Source organism: Chenopodium quinoa, unplaced genomic scaffold, assembly GCF_001683475.1.
Source record: "Chenopodium quinoa cultivar QQ74 unplaced genomic scaffold, ASM168347v1, whole genome shotgun sequence".
Lineage (NCBI taxonomy): Eukaryota > Viridiplantae > Streptophyta > Magnoliopsida > Caryophyllales > Amaranthaceae > Chenopodium > Chenopodium quinoa.
Window position 1 is genome coordinate 394,362 of NW_018744069.1, and position 13,314 is coordinate 407,675.

A 13,314-nucleotide genomic window follows, 5' to 3' on the forward strand; every position below is an offset into this window, starting at 1 on the left:
GAAGAACGACAATGCTTCTTCTTCTGAAAACGCCCACTCTAGTAACAATGTTAGTACCTTTGATATGAGTGAAATTTTAGCCATGGATAACCAAGGATCTAAGAAGCAACTAAGGGAATAATTTACCCCTATTGGGATGAGCTACAATACTGCCTTCGATCGACTCCATACTAAGGGACTCATTACTTCCATTGGACCAATTCAAGATCCCGCACCTGAAAAAAGAGATTGCCTAGTTGGAATCCAGATGCACATTGCAAATACCATCAAGTCAGGGTCATACTACTGAGAGTTGTTGGAAGCTAAAAGAGGCTATCGAACATTTGATCGATAATAACAAGCTTACCATACCTCCTTCTAGCAAGAAGAGCGAGTGATGATAAAGCAAATGATATAAGACAAGAGGTGAGCTTCAATGACAAGATTTCGTGACCTCCTTTTTTCTATTTCCCTTATCTATCCCTTCCCCAATAAGTCTAGCATAGGCACCTTTTTTTCCCCCTAGATTTATTTTGTAAGATCATTCTTTCTTTTCCTATAATAAAATGAGCATTTATTTTCCTGCAAATGATCATTTCATTACATCGCATTTAAAAAAAACAAACAAACAAACAAACCATGTCGAACTAAGCACAAGGTATACCAATGATTTGAGGCACCCCTTATAGCCGATCATATCAACTTCACCCTTTTAGATATAGATCATTTCTTGATAAACCACTTTGAGCCTCGTCTAACAATAGACCTTTCTTTCTTTAATCCACAACTATTTAACCTTGGGATGGGACTGTGTGCAATTTATGCAATTTTAAAAAGCCTGAGTGACTTCAAAAGATTAAAATAGCAAAAAATAAATAAAAGTGTACAAAAGGGCAAGTTTTCCAATGTCTTTGACATGAACATGTCTTTGATATGAACACGTCTTAGATTGCATCTCTTATCGAGTGCTCGGTACAGTTCCTGAGAAACATGAATGCCAAGTGATGATAGACCGCTATGATCGGGATTGCCCACACTTACAAAAAAAAATGCTAAAGCAAAATAGAGAGCAAAATATAATTAAAAAAAGGGAAATTCTCAATGTTGAACTCCACTTTCTCCATTTTACAAGTGGTAAACAATCTTAAAATTAATTATCAATGGTAAACCTCAATTAGAATTAATAATCAAATGGTAACCTTAATTATAATATAACCTGATTATTTAACTAGTGTGGTTAAGTACAGCTGTAATTACTAACTTATCCCTAAAAATAAGATTTCCCTCTAAAATTATATCTCTAATTCCCTCCTAAAAGATTCTCCCCTCCCACATTCTATATCTTTTCCCCTAATTTCCCCCAATTTCCCCCAATTTGTATGAACCCTAATTTTCAATTTCTTCAATTCTCTTTGTCTGCCAGCAATTACCCCCCAATTTCCACTACTTTCGATGAGGAATAGTCGCTCGTCTACTAGTAGGAAGGCAATCACCATGGATGATAGCATTGCGTGGGTGAAGCATACTTGGTGTGACTGTTCTCCTCCCCAAATTGCTGCTGTTATGATATCAGAGACAACTAGAAACCCATGAAGGCTGTTCTTCAAGTGCAAAAGCTGCAATTTCTTTGCCTGGTTGAAGGAAGGGGATATAATTAGGGTTGGGGAGGAAATGGAGGTAGAGTCTACTGGTACTGTTTTGGGTGTAATTGATAGGGTTGATGAGCTGTTGAAATTTATCAAATTGATTGTGAAGGTTGCCCTGATAATGTATTTTGTGCTTTTATTTGTAGTTTCTAAGGAGTGATTAAGGTGTTATGACGGTGGGGGTATGTTAGAACAAAGATGAAATTATGTACTGCATTTTCATGAATAAAAGCAAGTTATTTTTCAACAGATTGTTATTTGATTATGCTTAAAGTGTTCAAGAACTAATGCTAGATTATCCACTTTGAACCAAAACTCACAGCACAAATAATTGAACATAAACAGATATAATAGTGCAATAATAACACAGGATAACTTGTTCAATTAATTGAACATAAACAGATATATTATGCTTAAACCATACTTGTTCAAAAAACAACCAAAATAAAAAGGTTCATGGAAGGATTTGGCTACCTAAAATTGTTTGACTACAAAAAAAACAGCCATACATTACAATTAAACTTCCAAATGCTTGAATTTAACAAGGTTGTGATGCTGAAACTCTTGACTTTGCCCTGGTCCTAGGTGAATGTCTTAGTGGCTGTGATGGAGATGCTACAATAGTTGGCTCAGGTTGGCTTAGACTGACTCCTTTCCTTGTCTTTGGAGGATTCTTTGAGGTTGCTCCAGTTTTGGCTTGCTTTGGGGTTTGTCCAGTTTTGGCCTTTTCTTTCCGAGTGATTCCACCTTGACATGTTTGTGCATTGTGCCCAAATTGTTGGCACTTGCTACATTTCACAGTCTTAGACCTTTTCCCCTTAGCCTTCTCCCCTTCTTCTCTCCTTCTATTCCTAGCAGGCCTTCCGATCCCTCTCTTCATTGGTGGTGGTCCAATCTCTTCTTATGTGTTGTCAGGCCATTGCTCTAGGCCTGGTATCACTTCGATGTTGTGTGCATAGGTGAGCTTGTACCTTTGCACTGAGTACCACTCACTTATATAGTTCCTTGGGTCATCATGTGAGTGCAAAATTGCCCTCATTTCTTGTTTGCAAGGAAATCTAGATAATTGCCATGCATTACACACACATGTTTTGTCCTTTAGGTTCACAGCAAGCACAGATCTGCCATCTAATACTTCAAATAATCAATCACCAGATTTTAAGCATTTACATGACCTAGACTCAATCCTGATAACATGAATTCTTTTCATTATGTTAGGGCAAAAATCACCAACCCATGTCTCACAAGCTTCCCTCCTAGTTACCATTCTTACCATAGTTAACCTCCTTATACCTACATACAAGGTACATAATATATATTAGCATTTGTTATATTTTCAAAATTAACCATTTTTTTATCAATAATGTTACCTTCAAGCAAGGTCAACACAAGTCTGTATCTATCCACCCCTAGAGTAGAATTGAAGCTTTCTACAAAGATTGATTTGTTGATGTCATTCTTGGTGGCTGGATTGAATGCATGCTTTGTCCAAGTTTACTGTGGGCCTAGTTCTACAAGATAAACCAAGGCAAGTGGATTTGCCTTCTGTAAAGCTTTCATGGCTTTCTTGAATGTAAAAGGGTTGTATGCCCCAGCAACTTTCCAAAATAGCTGAAACATAAGCAAGCCAGGAAATTGGCCTTTGAAGTTTTTAACTAAATGCTTGCAACAGTACCTCCTCCCCACCTTAGGCCAAATTTCAGTTAAAGCCGGATCAATACCCTATACACAAAGCACAAGCAATAATATTAGCATCATGATCAAACACACATATCATTGAACCAATGTAGCATTGTTACCTTTTGTCTGTCATAAAGTATGCACCATTCATCTCCTCTTCCAGAATCTTGTAAAGCTTTCTTCAGGTGCCAAAGAAAGAATTTCCAGCTGTCAACATTTTCTACTCCCACAATTGCCTATGCAACTGGAAAAATCTCATTATTTTCATCCATGGCTACTGCAGAGAGCAACACACCACCATAATTGCCTTTAAGGTGTGCCCCATCTACTCCAATCAAGCTTCTGAACCCTGCTTTCAACCCATCCAATGCAACTTGAAATGCAATGAAGATGCTGCTAAACTGTAGAGGCCTTTCAGGTTCAGTTCTAGTCCAAACAACATGAGCAACATAATTTAGGTTGAGCTCCCTAATGATATCACAGTACATTGGCAAGTACTTGTATGACTCATAAAGTCCACCATGGATTTCTATTAAAGCTTATGACCTAACTCTGTACAGTGTGCTCTGTGCCATGTCAACACCATATCTCTTCCACAACAACTCATTCAAGGACTTAGCTGGGATATCATTGTTTGCCCTAATATCATCCATCAACACTCTAGTACCCCAGCTTACATTCACCATTGGATTCCTAGACTCAAGTCCCTGGCAAGTATGCTCTGGAGAAGTAAGCTTTTTGATTGCCCATGTGGTGTTATCTGGCAAAATTGATGCATGCACCCTCCAGTTACAGTGAATGTCTGAGCATCTTACTGTATATCTTTTAGTGCTAGCATAATCAACAACAACGACAAACCCACACTGTATACAATAATCCCTAACAACATCTCTAAGGTGTTGTTTATCAATAAAAAGCTGCCACTCCTTGAGAACTATTTTACCAAACCCCTCATCCTTGTAAACTTCCCCATTGTTATACAGCTTACTCAAATAATCATCCTGGTCATCCTCACACACAAAATCTGCTTCCTCAAATGGATCAAAAGAATCCTCAACAATAGGTCCATATTCATCCTTAAACTGCTCTTCATCATCACTAAAACCCTCACTATCCTCACCATCACCAACATCCTCAGACTGCTCATTTGGATTGAACTTATATTCACCATCATCATCATCATCAGCTTCATACACTATCAAGGTTGTGTTAGCAGTATCTTCACCCAAACTTACATCAGCTCTAAAATTCTCACTACCATCTCTTAATCTATTCTCACTAGGCTGCATAATGTTCACATCACTCTCACCACCACTTGTACTACTACTAAAAACAATACCTTTTCTTCTAGCACTAGTTCTAGGAACCCTCCTTTGGAAATAGGTTAAGACCCTAGATGACTTAGAAGATTCATTGTTATTACTAGCACCAAATCCTCCTACATTCTGAACAGGGGGTACAATGTGTTGGGAAGGTTGCTCTGGTTGTGTGTCTTGGATGATCAAATTTTCTGGGGGTATGTATTGAGGTTCTAGGTGTTGGCTTTCACCAGGTTGCTCAGGCTGTTCACCTTCCCAAGGTGTTGGGGAAATATTGAACCAGTTCTCCAATTAATTTCCTCTCCCTCTTCCCCTCCCTCTCCCTCTGCCTCTCCCTCTCACACTGCCCCTCCCTCTCACACTGCCCCTCCTTCTCACTCTACCTCTACCTCTACCTCTACCTAAACCCTCTTCTTCTAATCTCTATTCCATTTCAGGCCATGTTTCATCAGGATCATAATTAAGAACTTTTGGTTCAACTATCCCTTGTGTATTGCCCAATGTACTCACATGCCTATTAAACTCTTCCTTACTCACAACGGCAGCTTCTACAATTACTTCTGCTTCCTAAATCTTTCTCTTCCTAGTTATTAGTTTCTTATTAGGCTCAATAACTAGAGGACTAACAGCTACAGGCTCAATCATTTTCTCCTTACTAACTTCAGATGCTTCAATTTGTTGCTTACCCTTAATCAAAGACCTAGCAAAAGCTACAACTTTACTGTCTTTTGATCCACACCCAACCCATAAGTAAATCTCTTTTTTTTCTGGCATATTTGTAAACATTTTCATCAAATTATTATCATTTTGAAGTGACACATGCTTCATCTTGTACACATATTGGAATGTGGGGTGATTAAGGGTTTCAATATTGTTTGCCTTTGCCTTCTCCCAATACTCAGTAATTAGGTCTATTAGATTAACCTTATCAATATCCTCAACCAAAATAGTCACATCAACACCAAGAAATTGAAATTGTAACACTATATTATCAGCCATTCTGCATCAATCACAAACACAAACAAAAACAACACTTAAATAAGATTAACAACCAAACTATACAACCATTTTCACAACAACTGCATAAAATTAACACATATACAACATGAAATAAAAGAGTTTATCAATGTACAGTCTAGATTTGACAATAAACAAGCATAAGTAGCAGTATATACAAACATCAACCATACAAAACCATAAAACAGGGCATGGTGCAATTTTAAGCATAAAAATACATACCTGACTTTGATTCAAGATCAAGTTGATAAATTTGCAACAAAGATCGCACTTTTTCTTCGCTTTGATGCTTAACAATCCAGAATTATGCCCCAAATTGCGCAATTTAGTCGCACTAAATTCCCCCAATTCTCTAAAAAATTGCCCTAAAATTCACTCTAGAAGAATCTGTCACCTCCAAAACAATGTGCTAACACTCGATATTTTTAACCCAACAATTTTTTCCCACGAGTATGCAAATTTTGAGCTCTAAAATGAAGGATTTGATGAACCCAACATTCGAATTCTACGAAATCTGAATGAGGGAGATAATGGGTTTATGTTTGATTTGACATAATTGGTTGAAGGGAAGTAAATAAGGGCAGCAATGGAATTTCAGAATTTTTTTAAAAAAGTTTTTTAAAGTGTTAACCATGGTTAAATAATCAGGTTATACTATAATTAAGGTTACCATTTGATTATTAATTCTAATGAGGTTTACCATTGATAATTAATTTTAAGAATGTTTAACACTTGTAAAATGGAGAAAGTAGAGTTCACCATTGAGAATTTCCCAAAAAAAAATGAAGCTCAAAAGTGAGAAAACTCAAGAATACAAAGATTCAAATGCAAGGTTGCACACCTTGGGGGCTTATCGAGGGTCTTGAGCCTTTATCCCAGTCTTCTTTAACCTTTAGCCTAACCACGTTACAACCCTTCAAAAGACCTTTTTGAGGTATACACATTGTGCGAGGTTCGGCTAGAGCTACGTTCGGCCTGATTTTAACGGATACGTAGGCAACCTCACATCGAGGTGCGGCCGTAATAAAAATGCATTCATATTCACATTCACATACTCACACCATGATCATATCAAGGGATCCCCTGTGTTCATCCCTATTCATTTAGAGCTAGACTTAGGGGCTTGATCCCTACATCATTAGCTTACCTAGCCTAAGAGTCACCACCATCTGACTCTATTCAATATATTATTCCACACTCTTAGCCCTTGCGGCCTAACTTTAGTGTCACTATCACACACATCACAAATACATGACCAAAATATACTTCCCTTAGGGACCCTTTGTCATGAAATCTTAACACAACGCTGAAGCATGCTTTGTCATATCAACATCAATCATTAATGCATCACAAAGTATGAAGTACTTAGCCTCCGCGCCTAAGTCACCTAAATACTTTTATTATCAAGTCAACTAGGGTAGTCTAAGATGTTACAATCCTTGTACTATGAGAGATAACGTTAACGGATTAAGCTCATTCAACGTGCACTTTCAAAAAACTTCAACTCTTTCTTTTTTCGCGTCTTTCTTTTTCAGGAGAAAGTTGGTACGCTCCACAAAAATTTTGCTTTTTTGCATTTTTGAGTCACACGATCACATTACAATGCACACACGAGTCATGTAAATATTGAGCCATGTCGTGTTATCACATTGAGTCAACACTATGCACACACGAGTCACACGAAGTGAGTCATCATTAAGTCAAGTTTTATACCTTGAGTTATGTCAAGTCAATGAGTCAAGAAACACTAAGCCTTAGGTCAACCCTAAAGAAAGAGATGAGCAAAGTCATATAGTCAAAAATATAAATGCAGGTGCATCCCAGCAAGTTTTTTCAAAAAAATCGCGACTATGACACATGAAATTATTCAAAGATGAGATGAGTTTGAGTAAACTTACATGGATCAGTAAATTAGAGATGAAGAGCTTTAATTTACAAAGGATTTGAGCGGATTTGGTTGAAAGGAAATGACCAAGTTCAAAGTTCGAAGCAAAAATGAGCAACGAACAGCTGCAGCAAGGGAAAAATAGGGAAGACCCGACTCCAGCGCCAGATGAAAAGGCTGTCGCCTGGCGACAGAAGCAAAGTGCGGCGCTAGAGTCTTCTTGTAGGCGCTGATGCGGCGACACAATGTGTGGCCCCCATATTAGATTATGCGGACCTAGTGCAGCAATTTTCGGGTTCCTTGGTACGTCAGTTAGCCCCTATAAGCAATTTTAACATGATTAAGTAGTCGGTTTGATTAAAATCTCAAATAAATGATCGACCTGACAAAAAATCGTATCACTTAGCTTAAAGCGCCTAAACGTTGGCTCATCGCAAAGGCACCAATGCAATGGTTCATAAACAGCAAAGCAGCGACATACTGGTTCACGAATAGCAGAAGCGCCGATGCACTGGCTAAAGAAAAGTTCAAGCGAGCTTTAAAGATCGACAAGCGTTGGTCTTCGGTAATTTTCTTCGGAATACTATTGCAACAACTGAGGATGACTTCAAGTAAAGTTATTTTCGACAGCATTCGCTAAGATTGTGGAGGTTGTCAACAAAGATTTGAGAAGATAGCACGAGACGGGCGGCCTTCGACAGCATTCGCTTAAGCCCGTTCACACTCAATAGGGCCTGCATTTGGAAAAAAGATAAGACTGTTAGTATGCAGTAGGCTAAGCAAAGACATGAAAAAATCTAACTTTAAAGTAGGTTACCTCGACCAGGAACGCCAGTATGGCGTTGAAGTTAAGGGATCTGACTCCCTTAATGGAGTCTCGCAGCTTAGCAAAGACGACCCTGAGCATATTCTTTGCCAGCTGCTGTACATCCGGCGTTTGAGGGGCTTTTGCACATGCAACATTTAGTAAGAGATTAGCATAGATCCGGCCAATAGACCGGATGGATTTAAAGTAGTTAGGCGACTTGTTATACGTCTTAAAACCTAAAGGGTAAGACAAAGAGAAAATGCGTTGGTACTTGGGATCACAACCAGGTCTTTAACACGCTTATCCCTTCACCTCACAAAATGACCGCCTGGAGAGTCGGCAGCACTGATAGGAGGCCTATCCTTGGAGGACTTGGATTCCTTTGCATGCTTTAAGGCCGCCATGACAGGAGGAGACATTCCGTCGGTTGAGGGGTAAGAATCGGACTTGGGGCGTCTGCCCCTCTCCAGTAGATGACTGCTTGGGTGGCCTCTCGTTTAAAGTCGACAGCACAAGCGGCTTGACAGATCTCTCGTCTAAAAATCACAACATTTAATAAAAACAAAACATTTAAGTTTAGTCAAATTGATGGATGTATGAGAGCTTACATGCTCTAGCCGATCCATTTTAAAGATCCGGCTCTTCTGTCGGATCATCTGACGGTAGGCAGATGCTGAGTTATTGGGCTTCTTGTTTAGATCTAGCTGAGACATATCTTCCTCTGCAAAAAGGCCGAACGTATGGTTAGGAAAACAAACAAATAAAATGAAAAATGCACAACAATACACTCATTCGGCCACCCACCTCTTCTTTTTCTAAGCTCAGGCCACAAGCAGCAAGGAAGAATGGGTCCCTAAGCCATTCGAACCTAGGGATATAGCTGTTAAGGACAATCCCTCTCTCAGTCCTTGACAAACAAAGTCATATCACCTAATCAAAAGTAATTCCTAAAACCTCTAAATAAAATAGATAGGGAAGTAGGGTCGAATCCACAAGGAAACAATGTTCTTTTATTTCTAATAAATTATTATAATCTAAATTATCCAGTAATTAAATTATAGATATGACGAATTAAACTAAGGGGAAATAAAGTAGGGAGAAAACAATAAATAAAAGCCCAGGGAAAAGCTTCACCAATAAATAATATTCCAGGGTAAAACACAATAATTAATCATCAATGCATCAATTAATCAGATCATAAAGGACTTTCTCTACGCATTACAATCACATAATTAATTTACAGGTATTAAATCGCATCTCTCAAATCTTGACCTAACAATTTATAAATTAACCTGCCTATTGAAACTAAGTCTAAATATCAATTATTATCTCTTGAATCTCGAATCAATATTGCGTAAATCATATAATTAAATCAGCGCTAATATAATTTCATAGCATTAAATTAATCAATGAGAACTTAACCCAACACACTAACAATCAACTGTAATAAATCATCCCTTCATATTAATCATGGATCCCCACAACCCTAGAATTAAACTACTCGTGCATAATTAAAATTAAACTAATAAAAGCAATTAAATAAAGCATGATTAAAAGCAATAATATTTAACTAATATGAAAGCAATAAATAAAAATAAACTAAACCAAACAAAGAAATAAGAGTAAAACTATATGTATGGGGAGATACTGATATTAGGCCGACAAAGAGTTATGGGCCGGTTTCTTAGTCGGGTTCGGATTATCACCTACTCTCGGACATACCGGTAATTGTGAAATTGGCATACATATCGGCTTGTGAGCAACTGGCACGTGTCATCAGTAATTTGACACTTGGTGCAAGGAGGTCTGCATGCCATGCAGCCACCTGTCATGAGGATTATTATAAATAGTAGGTTAAGCTTCACTAATGAGGTTAGCATTTATTACTCTCTCTCTCTCATTCTTTTTCTCTCTCTTAATTCTCTTACTTCTCTTTCATAAACACTTTCTGACTCTGTCATCGGAGTGGTTATCCCCGGATCACCCCGGGGTTAGCTAATCTCTTCTCTTTGTGTAGGTTCTCGTCTGGCCGATAGGAGCTTAACGGATTGCATACTCGAGTTTTGGACTTTGGAACCGGGTTGTCGGATCCTTGCAGGAACAGTTGGCGCTAGAAGGAGAGGAAGCTACATAATTTCTTCTATCGTCTAAGAACCTCACATCCTTCGATTAAAAAAAATAAAAATAAAATAAAAAAATGTCTGAAAATCAGAGCACACTGATAGCTGAAAAGGTGATTAACCAGAAGGTCAAAGTGGGGCTGGGGTGCCGAATCCTGAAATTGAGATTAAGGACAAAACCCATACTTTAGAAGGTAACCAATTTCATATGTCGTTAACTCCAGAAGGGCAAGGTGGGGAGGACCTAGATCCCTTGGCTGAGTTCACGCCGGAAGATTTGGAAACGACAGCAAGGGAAATGAGTGCTATGAGCAAGAAAAGGAAGGAGGCAAGGGAAACTCAAGATGGAGGAGGGGTGCCAATCACAGATCACGGCAACCAGTTTAATCGGGCTGGAAGTTCACAAAGTCGTCAACATGAAAGGTCGCCGATAAGATCATAGCCAATTCGTTGGGAGTCAGAAGCTCAATCCACTGGTCCTGTTGTGAGTACAGAGACTCAGCATCAAGGTGCGGTGCAAACAGTAGTCCAGTTGTGGGTGTCACCATTTGCGCAAAGCATCTTAGATCAGCCTGTGGAGAAAATTAAAATGCCGACATGTCGGTACAATGGAAGAGGAGATCCTAGCCGGTACATAACATCCTATGAGGGGCATATGATCCTGTACACCAATTCAGATGCCGTATTGTAGGTGTCGCCCGAAGTGCGCCTACGTTAAAAGCATGTTGTGAATATGCTTGGCACTCATAGGAGGTGAGAATTGACATAATACGATTAGGGACAAGGAAAGTAGGGAGCCGCCAACAAGTTTTTAAGGAACTTGTAAACCGTTCACGGATCATAAAAGGCAACCGCGAATAAGGGATAATAAAGGCAACAACGATTGACCCGTGAAGGTTACACCCCATTCATAATCCATGAGATTAATAACTCCATATGGTTCGGATCCACGAAAGGAGGATCGAGGATGATGGTACGAAGTAAGTCATGGAGTCACATTCGCCCGTATTGGCCTCTACTCGATTCTTATATTGAAAAGCATTCCTGTGATCTCAAAGGCATACAAACAAAATATTCAATTCGCTCCAAACTATTATTTAGCTAAATTGGTTCAAAATTAATGCACACATAATTCTAAAAATTTGGTGATCACTTCAATTAATAACAAGATTAAAAGGATCCTAAACCGGTTGTCCAAATTATCTTATTAGGCGTGATTTTCAATTACATATTCCCTTTAAACATGCAATATGGTGATCAATAAATAATAGAATAACATTAATATTAAAACCAATTTAATCACAATTCCAACAACATAAAAATCGTTAGAAAAAATAATAAAAAGTGCATGATCCTTACTTTGAATATGATTGCTTGCAACTACAAAATAATAAACGAGTTAGTAACTTCAAGAAAATAATAAAACAATAATTAAATTAAATTAAATTAAATAAGGTTGATTTTGGGGCCAAACCCTTAAACGATTCTACCTTTCACGCCTTGGCTTAAGGACAGAACCTCGAGTAAAATATGGACTCCTTTGAGTGCTTGAAGAAGGAATTTTGAAGTAAAAAGGGTAGGCTAGTGTTTAGGTTAATAGCATAGAAGAGAGAAAATCAGAATAATAAAATTCTAGTTGCCCCGTACATCAGAAATGAGGGGGTATTTATAAGGAAAATGTGCTGAGGGAGCACATGGAACCCTAAAATGATAAAAAACCCTAAAAAAGTATCCCGTGACATGGTCATACTGTACCGTGACACGGTCAGACTTTACCGTCAGACGGTAACACGGTACAGTTTTGGAGTGACGCGGGAAATTTTCAGAAAACGGAATAAAAAACGCGTTACGGGTTTACGCGGAAAGGACACGGAACGTCTCGTGTCACGGCAGACCTCCCGTGTCACGGGAAGTCCCACCGTCAGACGGGAAGGGTTCCCGTTACACGGTCAGACTGTATCGTGACACGGTCACTTCCAGTCCATTTTTCCGTCTAAATTCATTTTTAACCCTAATTTCTTTCGGCTTTTTAAGTGCCGATTGATAATTTCGGGCTTTTTTTTCTGAATTTTATTATTCGAGCTAAAATAAGAAAATAATAAAATAAAGATAAATAAAATGTTTGGGCCAAAAATAAATAATAAAATAAAAAGGTTTGGGCTTAAAATTAATTAATAAGCTTAGGATAAAATTAAAACTATGCTTTTACCAAATATCAAGACTAATCCATGGACCTTTCAAAGGTATGAATTTAATAAAATACGATTTTTTTAGCACTCTCGGGATTAAATACTAAACCCGACCAATAGAGGCGGTGAAAGGTTATTTATCATCGGGTTTGGTTTTGGGGAGACATTTTTAGGTGTCCACAGAAGCCCCCACTTTGACTGAGTTTGTAGAAACGTTAGTTTCGAAAACGATAGTCAAAGTAGTCGATAGGGACAGAAAATGATTTAAGACGTTCTGCGATCCTAAATCATTCTGTATACGTCAATACCTGCAGAAAAATGTTAATTCCATAGATAAAAGAGTAACGGGATAGAATATGTATCTGGCACCAGTGTGTCGGTGACAAACGAATTTGGCAGCTTCCTAAGCTTGAAGGAATCTACCGAGTGACATTGGTTGAAACGCTTTCCATGCTTGAGGAAAGCCGACTGAAGAGTTTGGCAGTTTTCTAAGCCTGAAGAAAGCTACCGGATAATACCTTCCATGCCTTAGGAAATTCGACGAACGAATTTGGTGTCATTCTATGCTTGAAGAATTCCACCGATAATGCCTTCCATACTTGAGGAAAGCCGACAAAGGAATTTTGTGGTTTTCTATACTTGAAGAAAAATCCACTGATGATGCTTTCCAT